At 37.5% G+C, this 17918-nt stretch overlaps 1 long non-coding RNA gene across 10 annotated transcripts in view; it reads right to left on the reverse strand.

The window, feature by feature from the left end:
- Window positions 1–17918, reverse strand: part of LOC146000052 (uncharacterized) — a 73489-nt gene that overhangs the window by 14262 nt on the left and 41309 nt on the right. For 5 of the 10 annotated variants that reach the window (XR_014443459.1, XR_014443463.1, XR_014443461.1 and 2 more), the window contains 5 exons: window positions 11479–11538; window positions 9158–9217; window positions 6156–6213; window positions 3555–3614; window positions 711–799 (listed from right to left, as the gene is read on the reverse strand). This is a non-coding gene — a long non-coding RNA (uncharacterized LOC146000052). The remainder of the gene's footprint in view (window positions 1–710; window positions 800–3554; window positions 3615–6155; window positions 6214–9157; window positions 9218–11478; window positions 11539–17918) is intronic. The other 5 variants (XR_014443465.1, XR_014443467.1, XR_014443460.1 and 2 more) reach the window with 3 other exon arrangements.

Consider the following 17918-nt stretch of genomic DNA (forward strand, 5'->3'; position numbering starts at 1 on the left):
AAATTCTAGCCTATGGTCATGCATCACATGATCCACCTATCACTTTAAATAAAAAGTTGAATTCAAGATGTCAGCTGTCCCCGTGACTAACTCCAAAAGGTGTCCCCTAGGCCTATTTTATATTGCCCATATCAAATTCAATGAAAATACATCACTGCAGACTTTACAAGGGGTGATAAGGGACTTCTGATACACACTGTATTGTTTACAACAGAATATTCTATCCCAATACTTTACAACAACTCTCATACATGTTTAAAATGCTTGTGAAAACCTGCCCACACCTGTGCATCACCCATCCCTTATGGTGTCTACTGTTTTGCAAATCAAATCCATAGAAATTTTTTTCAAATAAAAAAAGGAAGGAACATCAGATTTTAATGTTGTATTGGTGATGTTTTAGGTTTCCACATTGCAAATTTAATATTTTTTTTCTCAATTTCATAGGATCACCGCCTTCATTAACAAAAGGTTTTAGCATCTGAGATGGAGACAGGACAATAGGATACAGACAGGCAAATTACAAAAGACTAGATCATATGAAATAAAAAAAAATAAAAAAAAGGTCTTAGGATGGTAGAAAACAATGCCATCAATGATTTACAGTATATTTTTGTAGTAGAACAGCATGGAACAGATTAGAAGCATCTAAAATATTTTACATACTTAAAACTTCTGAAATGACATTGGTTACACAAAATTATACTTACGAATGTTAAAAGAAAAGAACATTGCAGTACCTTCCTTAGTTTGTATTTAGCATCACTGCAATAGCAGTCTCCAATTATAAAGTGTTTTGCTAAAAAAAAAAAAAATATTCATTTCAAACAAATTTTGAACAGATTTCACAACAAAAATTATAAAATGTTACAATCAGATTTAATAATGTCATCATTCTGAACAGTCATATCGTCTAGGGCATATTCTATTCATCATTTAATTCAGAAGTTTATTGTACAAATTTAAAGTAAAAAGGAAAATCATAAGATAATTAACAAAGGTCAATCATACTAAACACACAGGAGGTATCTTCGGATTGTAGAAAACTATGGAATTAGTTTCTGTAAAACTGATTGGGAAAGAATAAGCATCTGAAATTTCTCTCTCTCGAAAATCTGCTATGATATTCCAAAATGTGAAAAATTACATCGGTTTAGAATTCCATCTAGAGCCTTTATATGAATCTTGGTGCTGTTTGCTTTTGTCTATATATTATCAATAGTTTAATAAGCTCATGTAGACAAGAAACTTTTGAGAATATCTAAGCAACAGTGAAAGCAAACCACATGAAGATTCAAATGAATGCTCTAGAAGGAATTCTAAGCAGATGTAATTTTTCAGATTCTTTAATATAGCGGTTTTTCAAACAGAAGAAATAAAAACATGCCTTGGCATCGGCCAAAGGCCCAACCGAGCCTCAAGGTAGCAAACTAAGACCAAAGTGAGACAATGTGCACACCTTTATATTATGTCCCGTCAGGTGGACATGTTGTAGAGCCAGCGTATTTTCGGAACAGCTACAAGATCTTTCACTTCGCTAGTCAGCGAGCCTAAAATTCCACTTGTGAATGCGACGACGTAGCAAGTTGCGCAGAAAGAATGCTCAGAAATCAATTGTGCATGTAAACTCGAGGTGATAGGATCGGGTGTTTGAGTTTCGCGTTCTTGCCGGGCCATTGTTGTTTTCTACAATCTTTTGTTGAAGACCGGGTAGAAGTGCTATTTTCAGTTACGTTTCACGTGAAGAATATGCCTCCTACACACTCCTAAATATATCGTAGGACACTTAAGGGACAAACACGTGAAGTTGTTGCGAACGTATTGAAATTTATGCAGGAGGAAGCCGACCAAAAGGATCTGAAGTTGCCTCTGAAGAAAGTGATGGACCGTATTTGTGCTGCGACTGGTGTCTCTGTAAATACAATAAAATCAATTAAAAAGGAAAGTTCACAGGTTAATGCGGGAACATCCTCGTCATATAGCATGCCACGTAGAAATAGAAACCGACCGCGACCATGTACAAATATTGACGATTTCGATATGTGCGTTGTTCGAAGGACAATAAACGAATTTTATACCACAGACAAACAAGTGCCTACAGTAAAATCTGTGCTCGCTAAATTAAAGACTTCAATAGGGTTTAAAGGGCAGGCGTCTAGTTTGTTGAAGATTTTTAGAAAACTCGGGTTCAGGTGGAAGAAAGTGCAGAGTAATAGGCGCATACTTATTGAAAGAAATGATATTCGCAATGCGAGAATAAGTTATCTGCGTGCAATTTGTAGATATCGAAGGGAAGAGCGGCCTGTTATTTATTCCGACGAAACATACATACACAGCTCTCATACAACCTCCAAAGCATGGTGTGACGACACTGTTCAGGGCCTAAAATCTCCAGTATCCAAAGGCCAACGTCTGATTATTGTTCATGCGGGCACCCACAATGGCTTTATCCCGAACGCTCTTTTGATATTCAAGTCTAGTCAAAAAACTGGTGATTATCATACAGAAATGAATTCAAACAATTACACGCGATGGATACGGGAAATGTTAATACCAAATTTACCACCAAATTCAGTATTAGTAATTGACAATGCATCATATCACAATGTCCAGAAAGAAAGAAGCCCATCCTCTAATAGTAGAAAAAGTGAAATGCAAGACTGGTTATTGAAAAACAGGATACCTTTTACTAATGATATGTTTAAACCTGAACTGTACAGTCTCATAAAACTACACAAACCAAAAACAAAGTCTTACGTTATAGATGACATAATGAGTGAGCATGGTCATACTGTCCTTAGTTTGCCCTCATATCATCCCGACTTGAACCCAATTGAGAAAATTTGGGGGATATGTAAACAAAATGTTGCCAATCGCAATGTCACTTTCAAACTGAACGACGTCTGGGAACTGTGCAAGGAAGTGTTTGCCGAAATTGGCGAGAAGGAATGGGAGGCCTGTTGCTGCAATGTCAAAAAGGCTGAGGAAGAATACATTTGTTTGGAAGGTTTGCTGGAACCGGAAATTGAACGTCTCTCTTTCAGTGTTGGTGACAGCAGTAGCAGTGCAGACGATTCTGTTTCAAGTGCCGATGAGGATTCGTGCGACATGCCAGATTCGGATTCCGAACTTGATGGCATTGAGCAGTTGGAATAAAAAACAACTTTCACGATGACATTTGCGGCATTACAATACACAAGGTAAGTTTATTAAATTAAATTGTTTTGCGTGTGTCTTTCTAGTCAGATGTCTGCTTTGTGTCACTGTCAGCCGCCGTTCCTTCGTTTACTTGCAACACTGCATAACGCACGCTAACATCACTTGTTTCTCCTCCTCCTCCCCCACAGCTGCAGAAAGCTTTGTGCGACTCGCTTCGAGCTCGTGCATAAGAAAACCTCATAGCTGTTCCGAAAATACGCTGGCTCTACATGCATGTGCAGTGGTTGATTACACTGGAGCTGCTTGTGTTGCTTCAGTCTGAAAGCTCCCAATAACTTCTGATATTATATTGGTCAACACATTTATGAATGATCAACATAAATATGATTGCGTACCTTCCTTCCTTGGCCAATTAGCATCAGTTGAACAGCTGCCTTTATTTACAAATTGCATATCTGGAAGAAAGAACAATGAATTACAATATTAACTAATTTGCAGCTAACATTTTAATAAAATTAATAATAAAAGTACCATCAGTTTTTAACAGGTGATATCATTCTCAAGTCATACCGTCTAGTAGATTCATCATTTTGTACAGAAGTTTGAACTGAACAGATTTAGTTTAGTTTAGTCAAGCACAAAGAAATTAGTTATAAAAATGACAAATTATCAAAATTATTCTTGAGCTCTTGCTTCTGCATTCTTGAATATTACGAGTTCAAGATTGTTTAACACTATGACCTTAGAGAAAACTTTTTGAAGAAAATCTGCTCAAAAGATTAATTGAAGCAGTTGAAATGTTTTGCACACATTGATAACCTAATCTAATTCTAGGATTCTCATGTGTTCTTTCCCTTGCAATTAACTTCCTTTTAAAAACTCTTTGCTCAGACAAAATATAAATTCCAATTAAATCATATTTGAACCAATTTCACAATAAAAATTAAAAAATGGTAAATCAAATTTAACCATTAGCAGATGGAACCTAGGACACCTGGATAGTCTCTGAGGATGGGACATTTCCAAGAGCCCAGTTTTCAAACTTGCCGCAAAGTATAATAAAAATCATGGCTCGAGAACTAGTTCTCATAGAGTTGAAATCAGTAGTCTTGCAGTTTAGATCAATTATATTCACATCCACTTACACAGCATCACTAAGTTATTTTTATTTTATTATTAACTCAACTTGTCTGAGGTTGTAACAATGTAATGAAAATGATTTTTTTTTATCTTTGTTCAGTTCATAGTCTCATACACCATATTAACAATATTATTGGCTCCTTTTGCAGATGAACATTCGAGAATCTATTTCATATGTCTTCTAAGAATACCTCGAAATTTGTAAAAAGGACAACAGATTTGACTAACAATGGCAACCCAATACCGTGGAAGTTTGTGAATATGCTTCTATGGAATCAAAATAGTCTGTAAGGATTGTTTGAACTGTACACAATTTACAGATACATGGTTGAATGGTGATGGTTTAAAAGATATCAAGAGTCCAAAATATACTCAAGAAATGAGTACACAAACTAGCACCATCAACTAAATACATAATACATGAATGTACCATGCAAAAACATGTCCAGTTAAAATAACTAACTTTTCAGTCTCCAAATTGAGGATGTCAGCCCATATACACCAGACGTTAGTAATTTGAACAGTGTACCTCCATCCAGTACCTATTCCTGAATGTGCTCTCACCTAAGGAGATGCACAATGACCTGACCATAAAAATGGGGAAAAGACACCATCATATACCACTTGAAGTGGTACCACTGAAAGTGGTATATTCTTTCTTGTATATTAGTGTACTGTGTTAAAAACAGACTAATGTATTTGCACAATCGGTGAATGGTTCCTCATTGTGTCTTTCTTAGATGGCATAAAAGTACCAAAAGAGAGAAGTCATGTGAAAAGTAAAATTGTTAAATGTAATGCAATTACAGATTCACAAGGTTATTTAAAGAAACTAATGACACAAAATATTATCTGCAACATGTATCATGAACTAATCAACTGATATGGAAAAAACATTTCTTTATTTCCCTTATCTGCCTGTTTTGACTAATTGTGAAGGCGAGGGTGAATGGCGATACGATGAAATAGAATGAATAGATGAAGGGACAATCATGACTATATGGACAGCACACAACAAAAGTCCCAAAGAGGATTATGTAGGCCATGGGTCCAGACACCAGAGCCTCAGTCTACAAAATGCAGTCCAGGGTATACTATGTGGAAGTGAGGCTGACATTTGGGTGTTAAGCAATTTCCTTACTATGGAACTCGCATTTGCAGTTTATACATATTCCAGGCAAAGATTTAAATTTTATTGATATAGGTATTATGGCATTCCTAAAATATGAAAATGTTTACGATTGGTAAAGTACATTAGATTTCAACAATTTCATTTTGTGATACTAAAACACTGGATGCCACCTAGTTCCAAGATCTTCCTTACTGTGTAATTTCATTCAATTCTTGTTCCAATGAATGCAATTACAGTGCAAAACTGATTTTACAAGTACCAAATTTCACATTTTCCCACATAACATTCAATCTTGAAGGTCCCATCATAATAATAATAATAATAAGTCGCGCAACAGTCCTTGAAGGGCCTAGGCATACCTACCGACTGCTGGTCTCCCTCCCACGCTTTCCTTCGTCACCTCAAAGCGTGGAGATCTTCAACCAGTAGTGGAATAGTCGGGGGGTCAGCCCGACGTATCCCCAGCCGTTATAGTAGGTCTCCGTGACCAGATTACGCTCACTCACTCGGAGCTCCCCAATTTCCTCACGATGGTGGGTTGCCACCAGCCCTATATGTAGGCCGAATAAATTCCGACCAGAGCCGGATTGGAAACTACGCCGTCCCGCAGCGAACGATCTCAAGACGAGTGAACGCCTTAACCCGCTCGGCTACGGAGGACGACGAAGGTCCCATCATAGCAAAATGTTATAAGAGGATGAAAAAATAAATAAGATTGCAGTACCTTCTTTCTCTTGTATTTAGCATCAGTGCATTCAAGTCATCATTTACAAAGTGCTTTGCTGGAAAACAAAATGCAGTATTAACACACAAAAAACATCAAATTAGGAGAAATTTTACAAGTTATAAAATGTCACATCAGATTTAATGCTGTTATCACTTTCAACAGTCATATCGTCTAGGGCTTATTCTATTCATCATTTAGTTCAGAAAAATGACTAACATCAAATTAGAAAAAAATGAATTCAGGATTGTAGAACACTATGATATTAGATATACAGTCAACTCTCAATTCTATGACCCTTTCCCCAGGAAACGTGAAATATTTGGAAAAAAGTTGAAAAATTGAAGGAAATCAGCCGAAAAATACATTTCTTGCACTCGTTTTATTCGCACCCATTACCTTCATGAGCGCTCTACCGCTCCCAAGTGGATCTGATCTAAAATTAGACACCACCACACCAAGCTTTAGTGATATCCAATACCTTCCTCTCCACTAAGCGTGCCAATGTTAGCCTGCACCCGATGGCTGCAACCCAACACGCTAGGCTTATTTTGCCATTCTGATTTCGCTTGCTCTTGGATACGGGAGAAGAGAAGATCGAATGTGCTTGGATGTTATTTTAAATCGACCTTGACAGATGCGTGGTGCCTGGAAGTATGCACTGTCTGTCCAGCTCTGACCTAGATTTCAGCAGGTCCCCGTGAGTGAGCAACTCTTGACCTTGTAGCAGACAACTTCCAATAACCGCTTTCATTCAAAACACATTCTTTAACACTTTATAAAAAAGCGTTAACTGTTAGAGATAATCAAAGCCACACAGGCCAACTAAAGATTGTCAACCTGCTTAATGAATTGTCATCCAAGCTTCCGCAAAAGTTTACTTCGATCTTACGTGCATCATAACTCCCGTGTCCCACTTAATACGTCTTCTTAACTATTGTAATATTTGCCAAAAAAGTGTTCCGTTGGCCGAGTGACTTCTCTCTTTCATCCTCTCAGCAAACATGTAGGGGGAGGGGGCAGCGATGACGATTGTTTCAGCTATGAATTTCTTGCTCGTGTGCACACAGGCGAGGTGGAAGTGGACTGCTCTTCCTTTCCTTTGACGTCTAAAATAGGGCAACCAGTTCTGGACACATTCTTAGGGGGAAAAAACAACCCCCATCCCAGCATATTCTCCGCCACTGGTGTGCACGGCAATGTGATAATTGCAGAATTCAGGTCCTATTTTTTAAGAAATATTGCCCGTAAATGCTGTTGCATAGTAAAACTTAAAGCAAGAGTAATTTCTTTCTTCTTCACACTGCTGATAAAAGTTCGGTCTTCGACAGTTGCATTATCTTAAAATGCTGAGGATTTTCTCTTCGACCACCTGTTGCTCGAACTTCCAGCTGGTCTCCTTGATTTTACGCTGCAGCTGGCGCCATTGTTTTGAATCTCGCAAAGCTGTTTTGATTTGAAGATAAGGAAATTCGATCTCCAGAAAGAAAATCCACAGTTAAAACAACTTCATATTCTGCGCCTTCTGATAAGCAAAACTGTAAATTTTATTTTGCATGTGACAAGAATAAAATTCCTCAACACTGAGCATGTTGGAAAGAAATGCACACAATATAATCGCAGCTTTTCTTCAGAACAATTCATGTGGGAGAAAAAAAAGTGCTCAATGTAGGAATCGACGCTGAGTCAGATTTAAAGAAACATTATTCAAGGGGAAAACGTTTGGAGGAGAGGATGTTTGACATCGAGAATACTCCTAAATCCAACATTAAATTGTCTATCAACGTGAGAGTAAATAACGATCTCGTTTCAAAAAGCTTGTTTTGAGTTCATTTTATGCTGATGGGCTAATCGGGGCTACATACACAGTTTAAAGTGAAATCCACTTCCAAACCCGAATTACTATTGACCGAGACACTGTTTAATGACTTGTCCTAGAATACACATTGGGTGAAAACAGATCGCTAGTTGTGTGTTTCCTTTTTCACGCTGGATTAGAATGCAAGTCGAGGAAAGGGTTTGAACTGCTCCCTTGAATTGGGGGGGGGCGGGTGACTATGAAGTTGGTTGAAGCAAAGAAAATGTGACCTTTTTTTTTTCTTACGATGTATTTTACACAGCCGAACCAGAATGAAATTTACAGCCCCGCCTTTCTTTTCTTTCTTTTTTTTTGTCTGGTGCCTAGAAAGGTTGTGTTGTTTCTCCGGAGAGATCTTATCTTAGCAGTTAATCTTGCAACAGACAATGCTCCAGTAGACCTGTATAAAATCCAACGTTCATTCTGCCAGATTATCTCCCGACTTTTGCTGGTGCCAGTGTGACTGGTGTCAAGATTATTCGAGTTTTGCTTGCAATAAGCGAGAGATTGTTTTCCTTTCCATAGGTCTCAGGGTTTCTCATGAACTAGAATTGTAAGAATTTCCTGGAAGAGCAACGACTGCACAATTAAAAGAAAGTAACATTATTTTAAATCCTTCTTTTTGGTTAAAACATTTTCATGTTCTATTTTCCTTCCCACAACACACGTTGAGTGCATAACAGGTTGTATAACTACCAGGATAAATGGTGTTACTATCTCCTAGGCTTCTTTGTGTCCGTTTGAGCTCCGTTTAAGCTGAAAATTGGTGCAAATTCCAATAACGACCCTTTTCCTGGGAACTGTGAAAGGTCGTTGTATCGAGAGTTGACTGTATATACATTTTTGGATTCAACTGCTTGCAAAGAAATCAAATAATCTTTTACACATTTATGGGAGGTTTCACACAGAACGGACAAGTCTCTCTCGGAAACCAACATTGAGAAATAAATACAACTTTCCATACCTAGGTGGCACAAGAATCTGCACCTGTTGTTTGCCACTTGCACATCAAAGCAATTTTTTTTTATATGAACTACAGTTACTCCTGTCGCTTCAGTCTGAAAGCCCCTAAAACTACTCTAATGACATTGGTCAACAAAAAATGGCATTTAGTGATGTTCAACATAAAACAAGATTGCAGTACCTTCATTAACTAGCCAATTAGGATCTCTTGAACAGCAGTCTCCATTTACAAAGTGGATGGCTGAAAACAATAAAAATATACAATACTTCAAATACAAATTATCCACAAATTTCACCAGAAAAATTATGTGAAAAATGCACTATCAGGATAAACAGTGTTATCATTCTCAACAGTCAAAGCGTTGTGGGATGTTATGATCTATTCATCATTTAATGCACAAGTTAATTTCACAGATTTACTTCATTCATAATTCAATTAGGAACAAACAGGCAATTGTTAAAACTAATAATGAAAACAAGAAATGATTTTGCATTGTGTTCCCAGTATATCTTTGTAGCTAAACTGCTTGGAAAGGAATGAAAGCATTTGAAATGTTTTACATACTTAACCCATATCTTCCCACTGGTTGTTTTTGACTCAATTCTAATGCCTTACATTTCAAGGGTTCTTATATTTTTGGTTAATACACACATATTTTTTCTGTATATTAGTGGAACATGGAACTTTGACCTTGAATAATTAGCAATTACAAGGCAAACGAGACTCAACATTTTCAGTTATTAAGTTCCATGCAGTTTCAACTCAAAAATTTCATGTAAATCTGAGATGATCGGGTAGAAAATTGCACACATATGTGTTGATTCGTCATGGAATGTTTCATAGGGCTTCTTTTATACATAATTGAAAAAGGTATTGAGGTTTGCAAAACATTATGCCATTAAATATGTACAGCATATTCTAAACTACTTGAAAACGAACAGAAGCATCATCAAGTTCTACATGTTGCAAGTCATTTGTACATCGCAGGGAGACACACTGATGAAAATGCAGTGAATATTTCTTAAAACTAACTGTGGCTGCAACAGCACCTCTTTCTGAAAACCACCTAAGACTATCCAAGTACTGTTTGACCAGCGATTCGAGAGCTCTCGAGTTTTCTGTGCATGCCCGAAGTAGAAGAGTCCAGTCATAAATTGGGGGAGTTTGCGGAATGCGAGTGTCACGTGGGGAAAGAGAGCAATGTTGCCAACCGGAGAATATTGACACAAGATATTGGAAGTGCTCTGGCCGTGGAGAGGCATCTTTGCAAAAGCTGAAGTCTTGAACGTAGCGCGTTCGGCATCTTTGACCCAACCCCACAGGAAGCCGACTGGACCCGTATCTGGTTTCGAGCCACCACTATGGGCGCCCGGAAGGGGGGGGGGGCAAGGTGGGGACGCCCCCCTGAAAAATGAAAGTCAACCAAACATTATGTATTTCGCACATATAGTTTCATTTTAGCCACAACAATATGTGTTAATTATTGCATGATCACCATAAATTCAAATTTAGCAATGTGTTTTAGGGAACAGCACTATTTTTTGGAGAAAATGTGCCTTGTTTGCCCCCCTGGAAAAAAATACATTCCTTTCCCCTCCCTGGAAAAAAATCCTGCGGACGTCCATGGCCACCACCTGTTTTTCCATAAAGCGCTGTTGTCACTTTTGCCTGCAGTGTTTAGACATCCATTCATTCACTGCGACGTTTTACTCCCATGGTCTTTATATTATATATATAAAAAAATAGCACAGCTCAATAAGACTAATCGAGATTCAACTCTTCAATACCAACAGTGAACCTAAAATTGACATAGGAATTTTAGTGGGGGACTGGATATTAAATTGAGGGGTATGCTTGCAGTTTTTTATCTTACTATACTCGTGAGAGCCTTTATTATAAATTACAATATTATTATTTTTTTATTCTAATAATTGTAACCCAATTGAAGTGTATGGTAGCCTGATGTGTAATTAGACTACTGGTATCACAAGCCACTAACAAGTCTCATTAGATGCGATGTGTTCAGGTATATATTGTCACCCGCTGTTTTTATTTTTTCATCGGAGATCACGACATGTCGCAACACCTCACTGAAGGCATTGTAAACTGCAACACCTCACAACCCACCAGGGTGCGAAATCATTGAAAACTGGTGAGGGGGAGAAAGTTCTTAACCTAAAACCCCCCTCCCCACAAACATATGTGAATTATGCGATGTGCATATTTCTAATGTTATTAAACGTAAAAACAACAAACGGCATGGTTGTGCATGTCCCTTGGTTTTCGTTACTTATGTTCTGGTGGATAAGCATCCTCGCAGATTGGTAACACTGACAACGTGCAACCGCGAGCAGCGTTCTCCCGCCTGCCTTCCTATCGCCAACTTCCCCTTTTTCTTGGCACTTTGCCAACTGGAGCTCTCGGATCACTGGTCAGACAGTAACATTCAACACAAAATGACCTTCATGAATGATCAACAAAAAAATTAAAGATTTGATTACCTTTTTCCCCCTGGCAATTAGCATCAGTTCGCTAGCAGCTTTAATTTACAAAGTGCTTTCCTGAAAGTAAAAAATAATAAAATACAAAACAATAAATTTTCAACAAACTTCACAAGAGGGAAAAAAGAAAAAAAGCATTATCAGGTTACAAAGTGTTATCATTCTCAACAGTCATAGCGTCGCGGGTTTTTTTTTTCATCATTTGAGACACACAGATTTAGTTCATCTGCAATATATTTAGGTACAAACAGGCGAACCATGCAAAAGACCAATGAAAGTTAATAAAAAATAATGTATTTAGATTTTATAACATTATGCCATTAAATATGTAGTCTTTTTTTCTTTTTGGCAAAACTGCTTGGAAACAAATGAAAGCATCTGAAATATTTTACATGGGTTCGAGCAAACCAGTACACAAAATAGCACCATCAATTAAATGCTCCATATATGAACATACCACGCAAAATCATGTCTGGATAAAATAACTAGACTTTTTCATTTTAAGGCTTTAAATTGAGGATGTCAGCCAAAATTCCAGACATTAGTAAAATTCAACAGTGTGCCTTTGTCAAGTACCTCTTCCTGAAAGGGGTCTTCACCCACTTAAAGCCCTTCCCATTTTATGTGTTTATATTTCTTGGTAATGCATGTTCTTTTCTGTGTATTAGTACAATGAGTTAAAAACACTGTCTCCAATGTTTTCGCACAATCAGTGAACGGTTCCTCAGTCTCTCCAACTTAGATGGCAGAAAAGTAGCAAAAGACGCAGGTCATGCGAAAAGTAATTTTGTTGAATGTAATGCAATTACGGATTCAGATAAGCTTATTTAAACTAACTTACTAATTATTAGTTACTTGCAACTACAGTTTTGTATCATGAAGTAATCAATAGACATGGTAGACCATTTTTCTTAGAGGGGTTGTTTTCAACCCAATGAGAACACCTTGGCTAAGCCTACACATTTTGGTTGATTTAGCTTATTTTAATTCTCTTTTCTGCCACCATGGCTAATCATGAAGATGAGGATGAACGATGATAAAATGAATTAGATGAAGGGACAATCATGAATATATTCAGACTGCACACAACACAAGTTCCACAAAGGATTATGCTGGCCATAGATCCAGACGACAAAGACTTGTTAGCCTCCAAAATGAAGTCCAGGGTATACTATGGGCAAGTGAGGTTGACATTTGGGTGCTCCAACTCAATTCCTTCCTATGGAACTTGCATTTGCAGTTTATACATTTTCCATGCAAAGATTTAGGTTTTGTGACATTCCTAAAATATGAAAATGTTTACGATTGGTAAAGTACTTTAGAAATTCAACAATTTAATTTTGTGATACTAAAACATTGGATGCCACCTAGTTCAAAGATCTTCCTTACTGTGTAATTTCATTCAATTCTTGTTCCAATGAATGCAATTACAGTGCAAAACTGATTTTACAAGTACCAAATTTCACATTTCGCAGAATATGAAGTTGTTTTAACTGTTGATTTTCTTTCTGGAGATCGAATTTCCTTATCTTCAAATCAAAACAGCTTTGCGAGATTCAAAACAATGGCGCCAGCTGCAGCGTAAAATCAAGGAGACCAGTTGGAAGTTCGAGCAACAGGTGGTCAAAGAGAAAATCCTCAGCATTTTAAGATAACGCAACTGTCGAAGACCGAACTTTTATCAGTAGTGTGAAGAAGAAAGAAATTACTCTTGCTTTAAGTTTTACTATGCAACAGCATTTACGGGCAATATTTCTTAAAAAATAGGACCTGAATTCTGCAATTATCACATTTCCGTGCACACCAGTGGCGGAGAATATGCTGGGATGGGGGTTGTTTTTTCCCCCCTAAGAATGTGTCCAGAACTGGTTGCCCTATTTTAGACGTCAAAGGAAAGGAAGAGCAGTCCACTTCCACCTCGCCTGCACGCACACGAGCAAGAAATTCATAGCTGAGACAATCGTCATCGCTGCCCCCTCCCCCTACATGTTTGCTGAGAGGATGAAAGAGAGAAGTCACTCGGCCAACGGAACACTTTTTTGGCAAATATTACAACAGTTAGGAAGACGTATTAAATGGGACACGGGAGTTATGATGCACGTAAGATCGAAGTAAACTTTTGCGGAAGCTTGGATGACAAATCATTAAGCAGGTTGACAATCTTTAGTTGGCCTGTGTGGCTTTGATTATCTCTAACAGTTAACGCTTTTTTATAAAGTGTTAAAGAATGTGTTTTGAATGAAAGCGGTTATTGGAAGTTGTCTGCTACAAGGTCAAGAGTTGCTCACTCACGGGGACCTGCTGAAATCTAGGTCAGAGCTGGACAGGCAGTGCAGACTTCCAGGCACCACGTATCTGTCAAGGTCGATTTAAAATAACATCCAAGCACATTCGATCTTCTCTTCTCCCGTATCCAAGAGCAAGCGAAATCAGAATGGCAAAATAAGCATAGCGTGTTGGGTTGCAACCATCGGGTGCAGGCTAACATTGGCACGCTTAGTGGAGAGGAAGGTATTGGATATCACTAAAGCTTGGTGTGGTGGTGTCTAATTTTAGATCAGATCCACTTGGGAGCGGTAGAGCGCTCGTGAAGGTAATGGGTGCGAATAAAACGAGTGCAAGAAATGTATTTTTTGGCTGATTTCCTTCAATTTTTCAACTTTTTTTCCAAATTTTTCATGTTTCCTGGGGAAAGGGTCATAGAATTGAGAGTTGACTGTATATCTAATATCATAGTGTTCTACAATCCTGAATTCATTTTTTTTTCTAATTTGATGTTAGTCATTTTTCTGAACTAAATGATGAATAGAATAAGCCCTAGACGATATGACTGTTGAAAGTGATAACAGCATTAAATCTGATGTGACATTTTATAACTTGTAAAATTTCTCCTAATTTGATGTTTTTTGTGTGTTAATACTGCATTTTGTTTTCCAGCAAAGCACTTTGTAAATGATGACTTGAATGCACTGATGCTAAATACAAGAGAAAGAAGGTACTGCAATCTTATTTATTTTTTCATCCTCTTATAACATTTTGCTATGATGGGACCTTCGTCCAGGGAGTCGTAACGTAACGAAATGGAACGGTATTTTCAATTACGGTTTCCGTTACGTTACAACCAGAAACAGAATAACTTTTTTCGTGAACAGAAACGTTACCTCAGGTATATGAACATTACGTTACAGGTGTGCATAACGGTACCGAACCATAACTGATCTCTAAAGGAGTAGGTCTTCACGTGACACTTTAACGTTACATCCATTGCCGGCACCCAGTAACGTTACAGGGTAAGAAAGAGGTTCGTCACGTATTGACTAGTAACTTTAGTGTGTGTGGAAAGTGATAGTAACGTTACAATTAACCAGTAACTTAATTGAGGTCACGGTTGTAAAAACGTTACACTCCTTTTCTCAAAGCAACAACGTTATTTATAGCTGGTATGATACAGACGTTCCGATGTGCAATACCGTGTCCGATGCCGTGTTCCGGAGAGAATAACATAGGTCTCTCGTATAATTGTGCTCGTTCCTTTTGTAACGTTACAGTTCTTTTCCTCCACAAAAGTCTGTTTCGAAAAAGTGATACACATATCCGTTACGAATAGCAAATACCGTTATCGAAGGCGTTTTCGAAGAAGCCTCATAATTATGATCGGCAGCATACTAACATTACAGTACTTTGACCCCTTGAAAGTCACTAAGTTATAATACGTATTTTCGTTTTGGATGTCAGTGAAAAAATTAAATTGTAAAACAAAACGTTTGAAAACATCCGTAAACAAGATTCGGCGTGACAAAAGTTCTGGTTATTGGAATTTACTTATTAACTATGTATTTATCACAAATATATTTCTTTTCTGCATACTTAATCGCTTTATGTGAATTTGTTCTAATTTGATTATTTATGCAAGATGAATTTTAACATGTACGTTCACTTTATACGATAGCAAAGCAAACGTTTGTTGAGGGAAAACGTTTATATCTATCTATCTCATCTCTCTCTCTCTCTCTCTCTCTCTCTCTCTGTTTACATGTGTTACATCATTTTTTTTTAAAAAAAAATACAGTTGTTTGGCGATGAGAATGATTCGTGCTTAGATTAAGTTGCTGAAGGACGAAACATAAAGGACCAACCATGGTCGAGCCAAAAAATCATCCGTGCCAATCGTTCGTCCACCTAAGCGAGAGGCAAGCTTTCTCCTATCGGAAGACCAAAAATAATTGCTTGTTGCGCGACCTTGAGAAGGCGAACCGAACTGATAGCAGCAGCACCACGCAAAATCGGAAAATCTGAATCCTGAAACTTTGTACACGTGACTTTCGATCACGAAGCATCCGAGTAGACAACGCCTTGGGGCGATATGAAAGGCACTTTTGGCAAGTAGAAAATGCGTAGAAACGAAATGTTAGATGGAATTGTTGTACGAAACAAACGAAACCGCGTTTGTGCAACTGGTCTGTAGCTAGACAGGGCCATTGGACTCTCAAGAAGGCAAGAATTGTATGGAAAGTGATTCTTAAAACTAAGCGAATAAAATGACAGTATATTTTATCATTTACAAGGGCCCTCATCCGCTTACAATTTTGAAAATTACTTTCAGTAATTCTTGTCTTCTTGGACAGGAGGTGCATTAAACTTTTTGGTGTAGAAACAGACAGAATGCCCGCCTACCTACCACGTTTGAAAGAAGGTCATAGACAGACAAGAAAGTAATTTTCAAGAACGCAAGAACGGCAGTCGACATGGATATTGAGCAACGTGTGACTGAGAAATACAATCGGAACAAAGGACAAGATTATTCAAGAAACAGTAATTTTATAAAACTTCCTATAATTAACTCAAACTCAGTTCATCCTTTTATCCTCTTTTGTTTGTTATACTTTTGTATTATTCATGTTTTATATCGCTTTTCTGCCACTTGTAGATAATCGCGACTATGAAGATGAATGATGATCATATTAAATCTATGAAGGGATGTTATAAAAAAAAACAGCCATGCCCAGATGTCTACTCGAACTTGAAATGTTTGGTACGTACCGAGTGTATGAATGGATTACTAAACGACTTCGGCCTTCGAGGCTACGGTTTCAGTTGCAACATGCAGTATAATTACGTTTCTACTACTCTGAATTGACCAAAGCATGTGGTATGTATCCTTCATTTTACTTAAAAAGCCCCCTTTATACATGAGATACTACAAATAGTTTCAGGCATACCCTTGAATTCTGATTGCCTGGCACTTTTTTTTTTAACTAAGTAATGAAGTGACGTTTATATTCATATTAGGCCTACGACTAGCTCGAACTAAAAACTCTTGTGAAATACTGTGTATATGTTATCCTTGTGAAGTGAGGAACTTCATATTTTGCTAAGAAAATATGTATGAAAAATTATATTTGTAGCTACTACTTGAAGAATTCAAATTATTATTATGATGGAATTTCAACTTACGTACAATCTGCATATAATGTGTTATCGGAGAGGAGTTTTTGTCTCGCAGTCAATTTATTTTTAGTTGAGGAACTCGAGAGTAAGCTGGAAATATATAATGACCCACGTTGTGGTGTGCTGTTCGATTAATCAGAATTGGAGTGAGAGAAATCTGTAGTTAAGTTCATTCAACACGTCAATTTGTAACTGTGAATGCAAGTTTTCTTTGATTTAGCAGGAAATCAGTCTGCTATTGTTGTAAGTAATAAATGGAAATATATATATTTTCTGCTCGAGTAGGAATCCGCAGCCGTTATCCAATCAATCAGTTTCTCTGTGTGAAACTTCTGTCTAGGAAAGCTACATACAATTTGCTTTTAATAACAGCAGCTTCAAAATAACCTATCCATTCTTGTCATGCCAAGTAATGTTTGATTTTGATTTGTTATATTTAAATTTGGTTTTATGCCAGTTTTGGCTAATCGCGAAGACGAGGATGGGTGATGAAATGGCAAAATTGATGAAAGGACATCACAAAGAAAATAATGCACAGGCTGTGATCCGAACTCGGAACCTGTGGCGTCGTATTGCACTGTGCTAACCACTCCGCCACGGAGCTCTGCAAAATAATGTTTGACCATACATTGTTCATGAAATAAAAACATAACATATACAGTGGCTCACATTAGTAATCAAATACGTAGCATCTTGCTGCATTCCTTCACAATATTTGAAAATTAACAACATGTACATAAATATAAACGATGGTGAAATATTTATACGCATTTCTTAAAGTTATATGTAACTTTTTTTTAAAAATTTTGGGTGCGTCAGCACTTAGGCTATTTTGCACCCGCCACGTTATACGGGGTGCAGCCCCTTACCATAACAAATAACATAACTGTAATGTCGCATAACTGAAATATTAAAATATTCTGACTTAGGTTAAAAGCTGAGGCTGTAAAGAGGCACTCAGCGCATATGACAGAAAGCAGGAGAACACACAG

The sequence above is a fragment of the Lepisma saccharinum genome, chromosome 16 (genome assembly GCF_977018435.1).
Source record: "Lepisma saccharinum chromosome 16, izLepSacc3.1, whole genome shotgun sequence".
Taxonomy (NCBI): Eukaryota; Metazoa; Arthropoda; class Insecta; order Zygentoma; family Lepismatidae; genus Lepisma; species Lepisma saccharinum.